Source organism: Protopterus annectens, chromosome 7.part0 (assembly GCF_019279795.1).
Source record: "Protopterus annectens isolate FY-2018-M chromosome 7.part0, PAN1.0, whole genome shotgun sequence".
NCBI classification, from domain to species: domain Eukaryota; kingdom Metazoa; phylum Chordata; order Ceratodontiformes; family Protopteridae; genus Protopterus; species Protopterus annectens.
Genome location: NC_056739.1, coordinates 1,466,992,962 through 1,467,005,370, shown reverse-complemented (window position 1 = coordinate 1,467,005,370; position 12,409 = coordinate 1,466,992,962).

The window sequence follows — 12,409 nt, the reverse complement described above, 5'->3', positions numbered from 1 at the left end:
CTGAGCTATTACTGTTTATAGCTAATGAACACATGATACTCTAGGAGGAACAAGAGACTCTCATTTTGAGAAACTGCAGAAAGATAATTTTAGGCATACAAAAGCAGATAAGGAACAGCCCACTACTTTTAAATATTGTCAGCTTACAAGTCAAGAAGAAGCAGTTCACCTTAAAGTGTTTTCAAATCTGCCCTCATTCCTTTTAAATAAGACATACACCTGCATTATCTTCTGTGCATGCCAATATACACTTCAGTAGGGGGGCACTGCAGCAAACAGTTCTTTTAGGAAAAAACATAAGAAGCTAGAATGAATTTGCATGGTTGCTATCAATACATTCATCTTTTTGGGGCATGAATCTGAAATGAATAACAGGCACTGAAGAGTGTTTGCCACTATATATCAGTAGCAGCCATCCTCTTTAAGGAGCAGCATCGCTCATTTGTTATAGTACAATACAGAGTCAAGAAGCTACAGTTCTTGAAAGTTGATAGTTTCACAACTTGCAGATTTCTATCTCTATTAAAGAAAGAAATGTTATCAGACCATATATTTCAGCGCCCCAAAATCCAGAAGATAAGGCCCCTAAGAACAAATTGCCCAACTTTGCTTTCTTCAAAACATAATTGTGGCTCTGATGGTTACTTAGTCTACACAAGTAACACTCTGACTTAAAATTTGCATTCCTCTCCTTTTCCTGTGAACAGTCTTTAATATCCCTTGATCATTTTTAACTGCAGGTGACTAAAATGAATAGCCTAATACATGCTATGAAAATTCCCCAAATTCCTACATCAAAACAAAGTAATTATGTAGGATTTCTACAGTCTTTATTGAGATATTGTCTGTTGTAGTCCCTATTCTGTTACCCAGAAAGAACTTCTGTGTTTCTTATTTGAGTGAGTTAATAGCTTTTCCTTAATGGACAGTTATCATGACCATTTAAAATTAAGATAATCTGTGCAGTGCACAGCTCATCAAATGTAATTATTTGCAAAAGTGTGGTTAGATGTGTTCACTCCAAACCAAAATAAGCAGCCCAAGAAAACACACAAGGCCATTCCCCAATGTCATGCACATCATAATTTATGTGAGCCACTGTAGGGAAGTGCAGAGATATACCTGAGCTGCAGAACACACTAGGGGACTGGTGAATGGCAAGTTAACCACTAAATGGAAATTAACTGCATGATGAGTAAGGATCACCTTATGTTTAGCCAATACAAACGCTACAAATGAAACTAAAGGTAGGCAGAATTAGCTGCACCAAGGATGTACACATCATATGTAAGCAGTGTGGGCATGGGTGTAACACTGATACACAAGGATGTAAACATCATATGTGAGCAGTGTGGGCATGGATGTAACACCAGTACCCAAGGATGTACACATCATATGTAAGCAGTGTGGGCATGGGTGTAACACTGATATGTAAGGATGTACACATCATATGTAAGCGGTGTGGACATGGGTGTAACACTGATATGCAAGGCTGTACACATCATATGTGAGCAGTGTGTGCATGGATGTAACACTGATACACAAGGATGTACACATCATATGTGAGCAGTGTGGGCATGGGTGTAACACTTATACACAAGGATGTACACATCATATGTGAGCAGTGTGTGCATGGATATAACACTGATACACAAGGATGTACATATATGTGTGCAGTGTGCACATGGATGTAACACTGATACACAAGGATGTACACATCATATGTGAGCAATATGGGCATGGGTGTAACCCTGATACATACCACACTTTCCAGAAAAACCTTCTATACACATACTGTAAAATAAATACAAAATAAAATAGAAAGTAGACTTTACCTAGCCTGAGCACTTGTGCACACAGCTGATGTCAGTAGAACAGGTATGTATGAAAATCCAGCTTCACTTCACAGACACCCCCTAAAAAGTATACTTTGAAAATAGTAGTACTTCACAGTAGCAGATAATGAACAAAATACTTTGTGACACTGCTTAAGTGTACAGGAAGGATGCATGATGGGGGACCTACCAGATACATATTAGGCATGGGTAATAAGGGGTCTCTATCAGTATATATTTACAGTGATCAGTAAGAGTAAGCATAGGAATAAGGGGAGTCCAACAGGTATATATTTACAATGGTCAGTGAGAGAAGGTATGAGGAATCCATCACTGTTCATTTCATTGATCACTGCTGCAGTAGCCTTAGCTATATGGATTATATCTTGCTAAAGACATAACATCCAGCCAGCTTTCAAAGCTTCAAGGCACCTTTCACATGCCTAAACTGTCAAGCAGCTTAAGATGACTAAAGGACATGTTTGGGTGCAACCCCCCCCCCCCAGTTCTTTACTACCACCAAAGAGTATGCTCCTCTGAGGCTTTTGAGAATCGACAGTTGGCTTGTGATTTCCTTTGCTGGGCAAATAAGTTCCCATTAAGGAATAAAACAACTTCCGTTTTCTTAAATGTGTTGATGTTTTATTATTTTCCTCTTCAGGAAAGTTATTTTAAAGCTGTGTGTTTTGCTTTAATGGACAGTCTCGAGACTGTAATGTACTTTTCAACAGAGCACCCATTTTTTCTTGTCAGTTCAAAAGTAGTGCAAAGTAACTAAAAATGTTTTTTTTCTGTGGAGAAATTGTGTTTATGTTTCTTTTTGTGGGGCTGGCATAGTAGTGTTTTTTACTCTGTTTTTTTCTGTCAAAAAGTAAGTTTTGTTGATTGGCAGTGTTTAATGACAGTAGCTGCTTGTCTTCCCCAGGCACCATTTTCACCTTGACCATGTAACAAACTACTGATCCCACAGTCAGTCTTGCTTCCAGCCACAAATGGAAAAAAATTCTGCAAACAGCCTTTGCTACCACAGCAGGCTAACAATTTGCCTCAGCTGCAGGTGGGTGACTCTGCTGTGGTCATTTGTTGTACCTCAGACCATTCATCATTTACCCTGGATCCTTCTGTTGTAGCACCTACAGCCACTATGGACTGGGAGTAAGCCACATCCTCTTTGGCTGTTGAAGTCCCCTCAGTGAACAAGGGAGAAACACTCTTGTTGGTCCTGGGAAAAGGAACAGGGAAAAGCTCCCTGTTGTGTCAGAATGCTGTGCCCATCTCTGGGGAGGCTGCTGCTACCATCAGTAACATGGTTGGCCCCCTGTCAAAAAGAAACAGAGTACCAAGCATGTATTTGGTCCTCCTCAAATTTCATTAAACTGAAGGAGGATAGGAGTAGTTTCCTGGGTCTGGCTCAGGATTTAATTCAGCTATTGATCCTTCGTGTAAACTAGTTTCTGGTAAAAGAAATAGGGGTTCTTCTTTTCCTGAAAAGGTTCAAGATTCTGAATGTGAACAGGAAGATGCAAGTATGGATACAGGGATTTGTCCTTAGTTTATTGATTTAGACTCAGAGGAGACCTCGGTTTCTGATGCTCCCTCTCTTTTTCTGAGACTATTGCTAGAATGTGCCAGGATTTTCAGTGGGAGAACACTAATGGTCTCAGTCCCTCAGAAGATTCTATGAGCTATTACAGAAGGATTTTCCAGAACCTACACCCATTCCTCCTGTTCTGATTGCTTTACACTATGTGTGTATATTACTGCCCGCAATTGTCCTGATAGCCAGCCAGCTGCCCCTAGAAAGGCAGATAGAATGTATAAAGTTCCTCTGTATTTTAATTTTTTTATACAGTATTTCCAAACCTGACCCAGTCACTACAACTTTAGTTGATCCACTGCTACTAAGCACTTAGTTAATTCCAATCCTACTCTTTCTGATAAGGATAAGAAAATTATTGATGGGTGGGAAAAAGTGTACACACTTGTGCAACTTTGATTTTCAGAATTTTGAATTGTTAGGCTCATGTGTTTAAGTTTGTTATGACAAATTGTGAAAAGTATTATGCTTGTTTTTCTGCAGTTTCTTCTTGTGAGGAAAACTCTGTTTGAAATAATTTAGTTTTTTTTCTATTGCACAGATCACTACACATTGTTTGCAGTGTGTGCAGGACTCTGCTGTTTCTTCTTTCAGACCTATGCCACTATTTTGAAGAGGTTTGCATAGCTACATTTTCAAAACATCCCAGATGTTAAAAATCAGATATAAATTTTCCCTAGGACAGAGATTTAGTGTTGGCCTCCTGTGCTGCACAAATTATCAAAAATCAGGATACAAGGGTAAACTGATCCAGGGAATCTCTAAGAATTTTCAGCCCTCCTTTTCTAAGTTTCCCACAGGATTTTTTTTATCTCCTCATCAAATTTTGACAAAAACAAAATAGTCTCAACAAAATTCCAGTAAACAGACATTTAAGAAGAAATATCAAGGGGGGTCCAAAAAGAAGTCTAAAGCCAACAAAAACCAAGGACAGTCCATCAGGTTTAAATGACTATTCAAGAGACCTTGTGATCACCCCTCTCACCCTGGCCCCTTTTTTTCTTCCAGAAAGTCTGAATCTCCATTTTTCTCTTTGACAACAGACCGTTTCAGATACATGGGTTCTGAAAATCATTCATCAGAATTATGGCAGTGGGAGATAATGCTTCCTTTTCAGAGGATCATTCCTCATCTTCCAAATCAGAGTCTTTTGTTTCCACCTGTTCGTCATCCCATGCTGTCCCAAGAAGTGATAGAACCAGTTCCTCCTTCTCAGGTGGGGAAGTGTTTTTATTTAAGGATATTCCTAAGAATAAAAATGCTTGGAGACCAGTTCTGGATCTTTCCTACACCTATTTGTGATAGTACCAAAATTCAAAATGGTGTCATTTCACATCCTATTACCTCTTCTTCCTCTTTCAAGTTACCTGGTAACACTAGACCTTAAATATACTTATCATCATATCTCTGTTCATTCAGACTTCAGATGTTTCTTAAGGTTTTGTGTGTCTGGATCACATTATCAGTTCTCTGCCTTATCAGAACTAAATCTTTCAGATATACTGATCAATTGTTCATTTCTTGTGAAGGTAAGAAAGGACAACCTTTGTCAAAACAGATTATTTCCAAATGGTTGTCTAAGACTATTTATTACCTTTTGTTATTACTTGCCATAACAAAACTATTCCAGACAGGGTCAAGGCCCACTCTATCAGGGCTTTGGCTTCATCTATGGCTTTTTGGAAGTGGTTGAATTCTAGAAGTATTCTAGAAGCTGCTACCTGGTCATCTGTACATACTTTTACAAAGCCCTATAAGCTTGATTCTTTCTCTAAGTCCAGATCCAGCTTTGCTAGAACCATTCTCCAGGGGCTCCTGGAGTTTTCTTCTTCCTTTCCCCCAAATGGAGTTAGTGAAGGTATATCTAAGGCTACCGCAGCAGTGATTAATGTAATGAACATAGTACAGTTTTGTAAGTTGAATTTATCATAACAGTAGATGATCACATGATCACTGCTGCAGTAGCCACTCCCTCCATCTCCTTCATTTTCTTTGGCTTTTTTTTTTTTTATGCCAGGTTGTGGATATTTATTTCTGTTGTTCCTAGCATTGTCCTTTCAGGGCTCAACCTTCCTCTCTGCTGGCAGTAAAGCCCTTATCTTTTAGTCAGCTCAGGTCAAGCTGCTAGATAGTTTGGGCATGTGGAAAGTGCCCTGACACTTTGGGAGCTGACCTTGGCAATATACAATCCATATAGCTAAGGCTATGGCAGCAGTGATCATTCAAACATCTACTGTTATGATAAGTTCAACTTAAACAACTGTAACCTACATATTTACAGTGATCAGTGTGAGCAATCATGGGGAACAAGTGAAAATAGTCACAGGGAATAAGGACATACTTACAGTAGTCGGTGAGAATAAGGGGAAGTCCACTGCAAGGGAATAAGAAAGAGCCTATCAGATAAATATTGTCAGTGATCAGTGAGAGTAAGCATGGAGAGAAAAGGAGAGTCTAACAGGTATATACTTACAATGGTAATTCCGAGAAAGCATGGGGAATAAGGGGGAGTCCAACAGGTGTATATTTACAATGGTAAATGAGAATAGGCATGAGGAATAAGGAACAGTCATACGGTACATATTTACAGAGGTCAATGTAAGTAAACACGGGGAACAATTGAGAATAGATATGCAGAATAAGAGAGGGGGGGTCTATCAGTGTATATTTACAATGTTCCATGATAATAGGCATGGGGAATACTGGGAAGTCCAGCAGGTATATATTTATAATAATCAGTGATAGCAGGCATGGGGAATGAGGGAGGGGTCACATTCAGTGCAAATTTACAGTGGTCTTTGACAGTGAGCATACAGAATAAGAAGGAGTCAATTTATTTATACATTGGGCCTGGGGGAAACTCCACAGTACACAATTAAGTACAATCAAGACAGAAAAAAAAAACACGGAAGTACAACGGAAGCAGAAAAATAAATTAAAAAAAAACTGACAAGAGGCAGAATTGCAATTAATTAAAGTAGGCACAATAAAAGCACATAATTAAACAAGTGGCAGAATTACAATTAAGATGAAGTAGGCATGTACATAAGTAGAAAACCTGAACAGAAAATAACATGTAGGTTGAAATATATGTGATACAGCAGCAGTTGGGAACTGATAAAGCATTCCCTGGATCAGAGGTTCCCAAAGTGTGGGTCATGACCCACTGGTGTGTCGCAAGCTGATTTTGAGTAGGTCATGTTAAGTATTAAGCTAATAATCAGAGCCGGATCCAGCACTTGGTGACATAGGCACTCACCTAGGGCCCCTTAGATACAGGGCCCAGTCTGGCTAGAAGGCTTCAACATAAAAAAAAAAAACACTTCTTATCACCTCATTGGTGGCATCTTCTCCTTTAAGGAGGATCATGCATGCATCATACGCACATACATCAATGTGGATGGAAACCCATTCTGCACTTGCACACAGAATTTAAACTAGCTCTTCAGTTTATAGAGAAGGTAAATGCATATGTGTTTGTGTGTGTGTCTGTGTGTGCATGTGTGTGCGTGTGTGCGTGTGTGTGTGTGTGTGTGTGTGTGCGTGTGAGTGCGTGTGTGTGTGTGTGTGTGTGTGTGTGTGTGTGTGTGTGTGTGCGTGTGTGTGTGTGTGTGTGTGTGTGTGTGTGTGTATGTGTGTGTGTGTGTGTGTGTGTACATATGTATAATTTAAACTAGCAGTTTCATTTGTTTCTCAATTGAAAAGAAAATGTGTGTATGTGTGTATGTAATTTAAACTAGCCAATCTATTCATGAGAGATAGTGTGTGTATTGCTGTTTGAGAGAGAAAGTGTGTTTGTGTATATGTATTAATGTGTGAGAGAGTAGTTGTGTGTATGTTTATGTTGCTGTTTGAGAGCAGAGAGAAGGTAGGTGTGTGTGTGTGTGTGTGTGTGTGTGTGTGTGTGTGTGTGTGTGTGTGTGTGTGTGTGTGTGTGTGTGTGTGAGACAGTGGAGAGAAAGTAGGTGTGTGTGTGTGTGTGTGTGTGTGTGTGTGTGTGTGTGTGTGTGTGTGTGTGTGTGTGTGTGTGTGTGTGTGTGTGTGTATGTGTGCGTGTGCATGTGTGTTTGTGTGTTTTTAACATACCCCTGAACTGTCCAGATTTAGCCTCATAGTTTTGGTCTCTTACAATAAAATTTGTTGCTTTGTGGCAAATCACAGAGGACTGAAGTCACTAAATAATGACATATATACGAGTTTCAGACTTCATATCCTTCAGAAAGTGCACGGTAACACAAATCCTGTTAGTCTAATGACTTTCTAAGTTAAAAAGAGCAATATTTAAAATCTATCCCTATTTTTGGAAGATTGTACCCACAGTATTTTAGGCTTTTTCAGATTTCTTGCAATAAGAGGTTGAGAGGTATGTCCAGATTTTTGCAGAATACCCAGATATTCGCTACATATTTTTGAGATATTCTTCATAAAAATTGTGGTTTTCTGGCAAATCACTGAGGATTGAAATAACTACATAATGTCATACATTTGAGTTTCAGACTTCATTTCCTTCAGAAAATGCATGCTAATCAAATGCTGTTATTCTAGAAATTTTCTAAGTTTATAAGAGCAATATTTATAATCTGTCCCTATTTTGTGGCCTTTGTCTCCTCTATTATTTTAGGCTTTGTACAGATTTCTTGTGCTAAGAGGTTGAGAGTTATGGAGCCATGGTATGCAATGCCCTAGTTGCTGATTATTTGGTGTATTTTAAGGGGGTATAGGGGTTGTGCATTCCTGAGTATGTCCTCTGTATGAAATGCCTAGTAACCGTGAACTTGTCAGTTTCTCAGTCATTCCCTATTGCAATATTATCAGCTTACCAATTTTTCTTTAATGCAATGTAGGCAATTAATTCTTCAAGGGCATCAAGCACTGAATTTGTAGATGAAACACTGAAATGTAAAGCTGTTTGCCAGTAGCAACCTTTTCATTAGTTACAAATCTCTTTTATGTGGAATTATTTGGATGACTTTACTTCTACAGAGATTGTGCTTATTGACTGATACTGGTGGGTTGTAACGACAAAAGTTTGAGTGGCCTTCTATGGTTAAAATGTTCTGAAATGGGCAGTTTTGTCATTACTGGGTCATGCATTTTGTTTCATTGCTTACTGGAAAAATGTTCAAAACTAAAAATTTAAAACAGTCTAACAAGTGGTGCTGTATTACACAAGGAATATAATTTAATACAATCAGGAAGGTGAATCAAAGACCACATACATGTGCTTATGGCCCTAAAAATATGTGAAAGGAGCCTATGGTTTGAAAATAGCCCAAAGGTGAATGTAATTCTCCACTGGCCAGATGCATTTTATTTGAATGTGGGTTGTAATGCTGTTTCAGTGAATGTGAGTTTCAGTGGCAGAAAAGTTTACTGCTCATGCTACATATGTTTTCATTGTGAGACTGTAATGTTTGTTTAGTAAATGGCTATCAGTGTTTGTGCATTTTATTTCATTATCTGTAATCATTGGAGAAGTAAATAAGAAAACAGTATGCATACTGCTAGATTTGAACAGTGTTCATGGTAACTGGGAGAAATAGCCAGGTAATGGAACACTGGAATGGCTGGGGAGGTGGCTGCTGTAGGAGGGGCTGCTCTGGGGGCCCCAGTCTATTACCCTACCTAGGGACCTATTTGACCATGATCCGGCTCTCTTAAAATATGCACTACAAGCAGGAAAAATTACTATTTTTGAAAGTGGGTCTCGGCCCATAAACATTTGGGAACCACTGCCCTAGATCAATAGCAAAGGTAAATACATTTATGAAGAGTGCAGTTTATTAACCTATAGTGCACATGAATGATTGGCGTAGGATGAAAACCAGCAGTGTGGGATGGCATATAAGGGAGGAAGAGAAGGATATTAAGCAGCAGAGACGATTTTGTGATGGGAAGCAGGAGGAGTAAGACAAAAAGAAGAGAAAGAAGTCTATAGGAGATGGGGAGGATGCTAGGAATGTATAGGGGAGGAGTACGAGGTGTAACCAGGCAACAACAAAGGGAGAGCCAGGAGCTGATGGCTGCATAGATTTACAGTGGTCAGTGACAACACTGACAATAAGCGGAGTCCATTACATATATATTTAAGTGCAGAGGAGTGAAGAGGTAAGAACAGATATCATGATTCTCCAACAAGCATTGCAGCAACCATGTAGCACAAGTTAGATTACGCCAACAGTAGAAGTAGAGTGAAAAAGATAACGACACACATCACCATGGAGCATGTACTAGAGGACTAAGTGTCCATTCTGTGGTAGGATATTTGCCACATTTTCCTATCATGTCTTTTTGTTCCTAATGACAGGTGATACAGTTCACCTTCGCTGGAGTTCATTGATGCACAGCATATCAGTGGCATTAAGCTCTGACTGAAGAAACTGGAGTATGCATCCTGCTGAAACTTGTGGCCAATCCAAAATACCTTTAAAACATCATTCCACCTTATTCTTTATACCTGGCATTCCTGTAGTTGGCACACTGCCAGAGGATAGTGTGTATGCTGTTTTTTTTGTCTACCATTAGAGGCCTACTTATGTAGATACTGCTTCTGTCCAAATACATAGTTGTCACCAGCCATTTAGTGACAGTCATGCACACATCATGAAATGTATCTTATAAGATCATTCATGACCATGGGACTCTCTACTAAAGAGAGGTGTACTAGGCCTAACAGCTCCCACAGGATATTGGCATGGAGATATCCAAACCATACTGTTATGAAGCTCTACTCATTGTATATAGCACAAAAAATGATGTTATGTCTTACCATAATGTTACATCTGTGTTGTTGATCTTCGTTCATTCATTACTGATGGGTTATCGGTTCTATCTTTGGAACCGAGCCGGCCAAATATCAAGCTCGCATCAGCCAAAAACTCTCAAGCCAAGGTCCTACCCAGAATGCTCTGCTCTGTTACCTCAGATTGAGTTTGCAACTTGATAGACAAAGGTAGAGGCTACCTCTGGTCATAACAGACCTACAATAAAGGAGTATATGAGATCAACCAGGAACCTCCAGAGGGGGACGGAGGTTGGGAAGTAATGAATGAATGAAGATCAATAACACAGATGGAATGTTATGGTAAAACATAACTTCTTTATCTGATGTTGTTAATCTTCGTTCATTCCTTACTGATAGGACAGAGTCCCCAGCTACCTGTATCCCTAGGTGGCCGCCATGGAAGGACATTCCTGAGCACCATGGAGCCAAAAGAAGCTCTACCTCTGGAGGCCAAGTCCAATTTGTAATGAAGAATAAAGGTATAAGATCTGGCCCAAGTCGCAGCTGAGCAAATATCACAGCCTTAGCATGGAAAGCTGCTGAAGTTACTATAGACCTTGTAGAATGTGCTTTCACTCTGTGAGGCAAGGTGACATTGTTTTTGTTTCAGATAAATGTAATACAATTTCTCAACCATGAAGCCAATGTAACTTTTGAGACAGGATGACCTCGTCTAGGTTCAGAAAAAGCCAGAAACAGTTTGACTAATTTACAGCTAGATTTTGTTCTGTCTAAATACAATTGAGTTTGTCTATGAACATCCAAGGAGTGCAGGCAATACTCTCCCTTGTTAGAGTGGTTTGGAAAGAACACTGAAAGGTCAATAGATTGGTTGATAGACCACTCTGACACCACTTTTGGTAAAAAGGAAGAATTAGTTCTCAGTGATACCCTATCCTTATGGAAGATAAGATAGGGAGGTTTGATGCATAAGGCTTGAAGTTCTGACAAGAACCTGGCCAATATGATTGCAATCAGAAACAAAGTTTTCCAGGAGAGATATTTTACATCACATAAAGATGCAGGTTCAAAGAGGGGAGCTGTTATAGCTTGCAGAACCAATGCCAAATCCCAAGGTTGTACCGGTTGTCTAAAGGGAGGTTTTAAGTGGATAACCTCCTACAAGAAAGTTTTACAGAGTCTATGTGACGTAAGCGAATAATCCTGAAAACCAATGTGGAAATTTGAAATGGCAGCTAAATGCACATGAATAGTAGAAGCAGACACCCGAGAGTGGAAAAGATGTGATAAGTAATCCAAAACCACCTAAACAGAGGCTGACAAGGGGTCTATTTGTTTATTCGCTGCCCATAGAGAAAACCATTTCCATTTATTGAGATAGATTAGTTTGGTGGATGATTTATAAGATGCAATAAGAATATTGCATGCAGGGGACAAGAGGTTTTCCTGCCTGGCAATCATTGAAGTGAAGAAACCAAGCTGTCAGTTTCAGGGTTGTCAGATTGGGATGAGTCAGACCCTGTGGATGGGAGATCAATGTTAGGGATGGATTGAGGATCCACGGTTGATCTAGCAGATGAGGCCAGAGGAAGGGTAACCAGACTTGTTGAGGCCAATATGGAGCAATGAGGATCACTTTGCTTTTCAACTGTTGTGCTTTCTTCAGAAACTGGGAGATGAGGAGAAGAGGAGGATTAACATAAAGTAGACCCAAGGGCCAAGCGTGGACTAGAGCGTCTCTTGGTGACTGTCCCCAAGGGGAGATCAGGGCAAAATAGTTGCTGCACTTGTAGTTGGTTGGGAGGCGAATAGGTCACAGAAAGGCTGGCCCCAGTGGTTGAAGATTCTTGCCACTATAATAGGGTTGAAGGACAACTCGTGAGGTTGTAGAATGTACCTGCTCAATTTGTCTGCTATCATGTTGGAGCTCCCGGGAATGTGCATTGCAATTAGAAAGCAGTTGGAAGCTATCGCCCATTGCCATATTCTCAAGGCCTCTCAGCATAATGGATAAGATCTGGTGCCCCCTTGCTTGTTGATGTACCAGACCACTGACATGTTGTCTGATTGGATCGCAATAGTCCCTGATGGAAGGATGGAATGAAATGCATGCAGTGCTAGTAGCACCACCCTCAGTTCCAGGGCATTGATATGCAAAAGGGCCTCTGTCTCCCACCAGGTGGTTTCCCTGACATAGCCCCTCCATGCCTCCCATGATCACTGTGGCTTTCG